General features: G+C 39.4%; 1 long non-coding RNA gene across 1 annotated transcript; it reads right to left on the bottom strand.

The window, feature by feature from the left end:
- Nucleotides 1–1149: 1149 nt before the first annotated feature.
- On the bottom strand, nt 1150–3074 carry LOC137281355 (uncharacterized). Its single transcript, XR_010956732.1, has 3 exons — nt 3000–3074; nt 2693–2782; nt 1150–1219 (listed from the first exon to the last, which is right to left on the bottom strand). It is a non-coding gene; the product is annotated as an uncharacterized lncRNA (long non-coding RNA).
- Between the last annotated feature and the right edge of the window lie 4744 nt (nt 3075–7818).

Here is a 7818-nt window from a genome sequence, read left to right as displayed (position 1 = left end):
CTTTATTCAGACACTGACAATCCAGTTGTTCAGCTTGACCTGAGCTACTCTACGTATGCATGACCCAGGAGGTCAAATAGCACAAACGAGTAAAGTTAATTAAATAGGGTAGCAGAGAGTGTCATTAACATTGCCTTCGTGCGAAAATGCCTACATCGGAAACGTTAAATAATCTGTAGCGTCTTTTTAAAGGAAGTTAGGACATTGACGCGATTTCTCGACACTGAGATGTCAAGCTGCAACCCTGCCTCGTCTGTTCGGACAGGTTGACAATCAACTGAGAAAGGTGCAGCCGTTCACAATAACAGACCCATCCAGTTATGACACAGTGATGCATTTCACCAGTATTCACTTGGTCAGGTCAGGCTGAACAAGCTGAACCCTTGATCATTTCACGTCGCTGTGAGACAACTGCGGGGATAGACAACATGCATCCATTCATCCGTTGAACAATATCAGTTCAAATTCAGGGTGAGAAAAAAGATTTTATTATGTTCAAAGACACACAGTCAATCAGGAATAAATCTAACTAAAATATACAATTTCAGAATTTATTAGAAACTTGCGAAACTTGAAAATAGCTCATCTGAAAGAACAATACATGTGTAGGTTAAACACAAGAGAATAACAAGTATCGCAGGTGCAGATTCCATGGGCGCGGTGACACCAGGTGTTCATTTGTTTAAGTCGATGGTGTTCAGCAGAACAGTTACAAATCGGACACAACGTTCGGCAAGATAATAATTCTAGAGATACTCAGACATGTTACTGTGTTGCGGGAAGTCTGACATATAATCCTGTTAACAAACATCAGTGCTAAACCTAAAGTCACGAATTATACCTTGAACTTTTCAAAACGCAGACACATTAAGACATCAAAGTGGGCAAGTTCATCATGCTTCAGAAATTCAGAACTTCTTTAATTAGATGATGCGGGTTGATACTGTGAGATGTCGTTTTACTAATTGCATATAATAGCAATGATACAGATGGATGACTTTAATGATTAGGAGAAATCAGTAAATGTTTGATGGCCTCTGGTTCCAAGTCAGAGGCAGTATCGTAAATGAAACAGAAATAACATGCGAATGTATATTGAATAGCTGCCTCAGAGAGTACCTATACTAGTAAATATGGTGGTAAGATTGCCATCGTCCATGGTGGGGCCTGTGTTCAGTTGCAGCATCACAATGGCGTATGTGAACAAGGTGCCAATTGTCTGTAATTGAAGAAGTACCACAAGTAATACATCGATTAATGCGTTTCATTTTCAAATACCATCGTTTGACAATATGGGAATAATGGTAAGTAGAATTTTACACAATCCAGTAGCCATTCAGGACATATCTCTGCGCTAAGCATATGTTTATGTATCTCTCTCAAACATCGATGACACAAGGTACCCTTACACAGACGCTACAGCGAAGGCTCCTGTCACAAGCACGTGCATGGTAAGTGAAATGTATTAGATTTCCTACAGTTATGAGGCTGGTTTTTCAATACTATTATTCAATTTGATAGTGATCTGTCAGTTACCAATGTGCCCAGAACAGATTAAAAAAAATAACGCTACGACAGTATGGAATGAGGCGTAACACACCATACACTTACTTCCCCGCTCATGTCATCAATATAATTATATCGATAGTCTGTTTGCACTGAAAACGTTCCGAAGAATTTCACTTTAAACATAAAAATCAAATTAAAATAAAGTGAAATTAAGATTACGAATCTTCCCAATTTTACCTTGCCTTTTAAACATTTAAACATTTAAATATCAGAATTGTAATTCATTTTAGGATAAAAGTTGTTTAATAAACGATCATAGATTCTAATCGCTATTATTGGTTTGCATTACACGGGGAAAAGCGAAGTAGTTGGATTAGTGAAACAAATGCACGTGCGTGTTTCATTTAATGTGCGTACTCCCTTGTAATAGAATATATAATAGTGATTTGAAACTGTGGTCGTTTGTTAAACTACTTTTGTAATGAGTTAAATAAAATTCTAAGATTTAAATGTTCAGTTGGCAAGGTAAAATCATGACGAATCGCAGTCTTAAATTTTCTTTATTTGTTTTACCTTTTCGTTTAAAGTGAAATTCAACGGTATGTTTTCACTGCAAACAGACTTTAAACAAATCCATCATCCCGTCTAGATCTCAAAATGTAAATGTTCAAAATGACGCAACTTCATAACCGTTGCACGTTTTAAGATAAAGAAGGCTCCAACTATAATATTTTCAGTGAGTGAGTGAATATGGTTTTACATTGCTTTTAGCACTATTCCAGTAATATCAGGGCGGTGGACACCAGAAATGGGCTTCACAAATTGTACCCATGTGGGGAATCGAACCCGGGTCTTCGGCGTGACGAGTGGACGCTTTAACTACTAGGCTATTCCACCAACCCCTGTTCTTCAAACATCGGTCTTCCTTTTCAACACGAAAAAGCCTCAAGCCAAAGTATTAAGTTAAGAATCGAATTTGGTAATTATCAATAATCTGGAATGATATCGCTGAACGATATCGATATTTAAACACGTCTTCGATACATGACAAGAAGATTCCGTGGCTGGAACATCATATTCTTTACACTGAGTGGGTGGAACCACTTGCTCATAACTCTCTAACAATATCACGGAGAAGGGCATTGGGTCTGACATTGCACCCCTTTTAAATATGACAACCTACCATCAATATGGCGGACGCGTCAACTGTGAAGAGACCATGAACTGTGAACCCAATAGTCGGACCTTGGAGTCGAGCCACAAACAGACTAACCTAAAGTCAGTAAATGAGAACTTTTGTCAGTGACCAATCAACCGTCATGGAAGTTTCATTCATAAATAACATCACTGATATTTATTCAAAACCAATGACTTTGAAACAGAAAATGAATTTCTATCAAATATTGAACAAAAACGTCATACCACAAATGTTACGAAAGAAAGAAATGACAGGACAATAATGAAGGTGATTTGTCCACACGTGTACTTACGATCTGTGCAGTCTTGTCAGTCAACTCGGAGAAGTCACACAGGAAGAGACTGTCTAAGGCACCATGAGCCTGAAATAAGTACAAATACATGCTATATCACTAGAGCAATATCTCCTGACACAAACATTGCAGTTGTGGGTTACCATACAGAACAGAACAGTGAATGCCATGGCAGTATAAGTATCACGTACGAATCTAGTAATTATCCTGACGAAAAGGCGTCATATGAAGACACAGTTTTGTATCTCTTTGAAATTCCCGTGGAGATCCGCTTTAGATCCGGTCTACAGCAACACGTTTTGTGGGAAGAATGGGATGGGGTGGTCAAACTCACTTTTTAAATATTGCTTATTTTCAAATAAAGTTTTGCCACTGGGATATAGTGAAAATAATTGAATGTATTTTTCAATTTATTTGTAACTTTTTTCAGAAATTGCAAAATATGTCTCTGCACGCTAATAGGACGCATGGGGCCGAAGGCTTCTAGGTTTTACCGGGCATAACGTTTTCAAAGGAAAGTGACATTTTCCTTCATATTAATTCATACCATTGGTCTCTATTAAGAATTATACATTATCATACACTCAGTTTAGCCAGGGCATGGTAGAGTTTATCAATTCATTTAAGCATGTAATAAGGAACCTATCATGATGTTAATAGTTCATCCATTATCTCATCTTCAGCACTGTCATCATTGTCAGCTGGAGTCGTTAATATAGGAGCAACAGCACCGTTGTCTTCCCCTATGATTCTGATATCATGTATACTATAACTTCAACTAAGATTACACATTAGTCACGGTGTTTCATGATATTACTGTGTTCAGGTCATTTAAACTAGTGCTAAATAGATAGTACAGAATATGTCTGACCAAGCTTAAAGAAAACAAAGCTTATATAAATGAACATTTGTTTAATTTCAATGGAGTAATCAGTTCTACAGCAAATCTAATAAGTTCCAGTTCAGCGTTTGACTGACAGTGACAGATGCATGGTATTAGTCTGAACTTTTACACAAAGCAAGACGTCTTTCCTCCCCTGCCAATTTATCATCGAATGTTAAATCTATAGTGAGTGTGGCGACCAATGGTTTCAATACACCCCAAACAACGTCGATGCATTGATGACGTGAGACACCGAAGAAAGTCAGAACAACGTCGACGAATTAATGACGTGAGACGCCGAAGAAAGTCAGAACAACGTCGACGAATTGATGACGTGAGACGCCGAAGAATGACAGAACAACGTCGGCGAATTGATGACGTGAGACGCCGAAGAATGTCAGAACAACGTCAGCGAATTGATGACGTGAGACGCCGAAGAATGTCAGAACAACGTCGACGAATTGACGTGAGACGCCGAAGAAAGTCAGACCTGGTCCCGTGCCATTCCCGAAGGAGACATTGTTCCAGTTATTGAGCGTTGATAGGTGGAGGTGGTAGTTTCCTCATTTGTCGATCCTGGTTGTCCCTTATTCTATCGGACTAGTGTCGCTGGCCATGACTATACAACCATGTGAGCATGAAATAACCAAGTATATATAATTGCAGAAAGGAAGGCGTTTGTCAGTCTTGCTGTATGAGGTTTGGCCTTATCATGTGATAGTTGCTTTATAAATGGCAACGCAACTGGTCAAAATTGTCTTCGAGCTTTCAGGTTGCCATGAATGATGATAAGTCTCGTTTTTAGATTGCAACAGATTCCCCCAAATCAGCACGCTACCGGGTCCAAACAGCGGAGTTGACGAACGTAGCTCGGTTCCACACGTTCACCAACCAAAGCCCTACTTTCGTCGGGGAACATATTACGTCGCCAACCACGACAATTGACGACGTCAGTTTTGACAAGTCACAATTAAATCTGATGCAGTTCGATGTGCATACAGAGAATGAGAATACATGTTCTCTCAGTCACCGGAACTGTCAAATTATGTCAAATAATGCGGTGTACAAGTGCCGTCACTGCCTTTGACGTTACAATACGATTTCTCGAATGAATTGGCCGGATGTGGTGATCATCAACGGGTATTGTCACACGTTGTTGACGAATCATGTCTAAAATCATACATTTGAATTGTATTTGCACACTTAAAGCATTGGTCAGGTAAATTACACTAAAGGAAATGGCTATATGGAAAACACAGTCACTTAAGGTAGCTGATTTTGAAAGTGTAACACTGACTTTGCTGAATGTTTCAGACCCGCCGCCATTTTGATTTTTCACACATGTTCAAATGTCCACTGGTGGAATAACTCCCCAACATCCATGCATATAACTACTTCTCTCGCAGCCCAGCAATAAATATCAAAAAGTACTTACAAGTATCATTTTCAGGAAAACTCTGAAATTTTGCACCCCATTGTGATCAATGGGGGTTAATGTCATCTGATCCGATCCAAAACATAAGTAGACTGATACTTGTCACAGGATTGTCTGGTCTGGTTATTTACAGATGACCGTCATGCAGGTGGAGTATTGCTACGCTACGAGAACACCTGGCTTCATCAAGATTTGAGGGTGATTCAAAAACACATGCTGATGATACAGTGGAGTGGGTGAGTGAGTTAAAATGTAACGTCGCATCGGCAATATCTCAGCCAAATCGTGACGAGAACATTTAACATTTAAATGGAATGTATGCATATGTTAAAACACTGTCGACAAAGCACAGTAAAATAACTAGAATATCACAGATATACATGTAAAACTAGTAATTAAATATAAAACAGTTTAGCACAATATAAAATAGGCTATAGATTGCTAACAACTGAAGGTAGATCACCACACTAGGACCATGAGGACTTACAGTCCCTTTGCTCCCATCATGTACCCTAGCTGGATTTACACCATCCTTTCAGTCGCTGACGATTGTAAGAAATTTTTTGCCAAACGATACAGTGGAATTGCTGAAAATTCTTATGGATGTAAAAGGGGTCTTTCCTTTTATTTGTTATCTGAGTGGCACCGTTACCTGTCAATGAAGTACCTATATATCAATGACTTTACTGTACCTTCTGCAATCCTCAACAATCTGTAAACAGTACTAACATTTCCGTGGAAGAATCTTATCCAGCTTAGAAATGTAGAAAAGGGCCCACTCTCACTATTATATTATTAAGCTATAAACATCCACGTGTTATATATACTACTGCCCCATTTATACACCAAATATTCTCTTGCAGATATAAAGATAGGTAATGTCAATGACCACTGTCCATCAACACCTTATATAATGTAAATATTATGGGCCAATGAGTTGACATTAAAAATAATATATGGTCAGTGACATCGTAAAGAATTTAGCAACATCAATTATACATCATTATACATTTTAAAGAAAACCACAAGATAAAACTGACATTACAGAAGCATCTATATAACTCACCACTGATGTGACATAGGCCCCAATGATCAATGTTGAGAACAGAGTCGCAGACCCTATACTAATAACGTAGATGCATATTGTCAGTTCCTCCAAAGGACCCGTTCCCTTGATGACTCCAAACAGTACACAACACAGTGATGGAATCTGGGTTACAAAACACGGAAATAGAAAATGCCCAACGATTTTGTTGGCAGTACACAGCAATTCACAGAGATGTGCATGACGCTTGCGCAGTAGTTCACATGCTTCTTTTTCCACGGATCCAGAATGAACCATTTCTCTAACCAGTTTGTTGATCTGCGAAAACTCCTTTGAAAGTAATCGAGCAGTTGCAACAAAGAATAGTTGTGCTGTCATAACTCCAGCGCTGCCGCTAAGGAACACCACAGTAATGGCGCACACACCTATGTAGTAGAGAACACCGCTGAATTCGGAGACAGGATAATAGTATCGGTATCGATTCATCACAGAAGGTGGTGCCATCATGTTAAGAGCTGTAAGAAAACATATTATAGGAAGGACCAGCACACCTGCTACGATGAGCAGTCTCTTCAGAACTGTTGCCGTCTTTACTAAGTTGACGGCGCTGCCATATCTCAGGTAATAAGATGAGAGCTCATTGACGAAGGGTTGCATGTATTTGGCAGATGCGATGACAGTGGCTGGAATTTGGTATGCGCTCCATGACAAATAAAACCACATGGCTAAAATTGTCATCACGCGTGCAGACAAATTTAGCTCTTCCAACAAGACAAAGGAGAATCTAATGACGTTTACAAGTTGCAGTGAAGATACAATCGCGCAGTATGAACACTGCAAGAATCGCCATTTACTCTTGGTCTCAAAAGAAACGTACAATCCAGACAATTGAAGAAACCTGGTTAAATGTTTCATATACACCTGCATATCATTTTCTGCAACCATTGTTCTGTGTGGTGTTGCTGGTGCGAGTCACTCAAATGATTCAACGTCTCATGCTTCGCTCTGAACGTGGGATGGTTTATCGTTTCATGTTTTCAGTACACTCAAGATATCACTGCGCGGAAAGGCAACAGTCCATTAATTCGTCCATTGGCCAATTCTGTTAAAAACACCACTTCATATGCACAGAATAACGTGTAAAGGGAAAGGAGGATGAAAACAATATTAACATCAGCATCACTGAAAGATTCACACAGTACAGGAGCGAGTGAGTATGGTCTTACGGCGTTTAACCAATATTCCAGCAATATCAAGGCGCGGGACATCAGAAATGGGTTTTGTACATTGTACCCATGTGGGGAATCGAACCCGACCTTCGGAATACTTTAACAACTAGGCTACCCCGACCAAGGTGCTTTACGAGAGCATAGAATTGAATATCTGGGCTGCCCCACCTCACCCGTTAACTACAGACAGAAAATATTCTGCTCACAATAGCGCATATTGATACCAG

The sequence above is a fragment of the Haliotis asinina genome, chromosome 4 (assembly GCF_037392515.1).
Source record: "Haliotis asinina isolate JCU_RB_2024 chromosome 4, JCU_Hal_asi_v2, whole genome shotgun sequence".
NCBI classification, from domain to species: domain Eukaryota; kingdom Metazoa; phylum Mollusca; class Gastropoda; order Lepetellida; family Haliotidae; genus Haliotis; species Haliotis asinina.
This window is presented reverse-complemented; position numbering and strand designations above follow the sequence as displayed.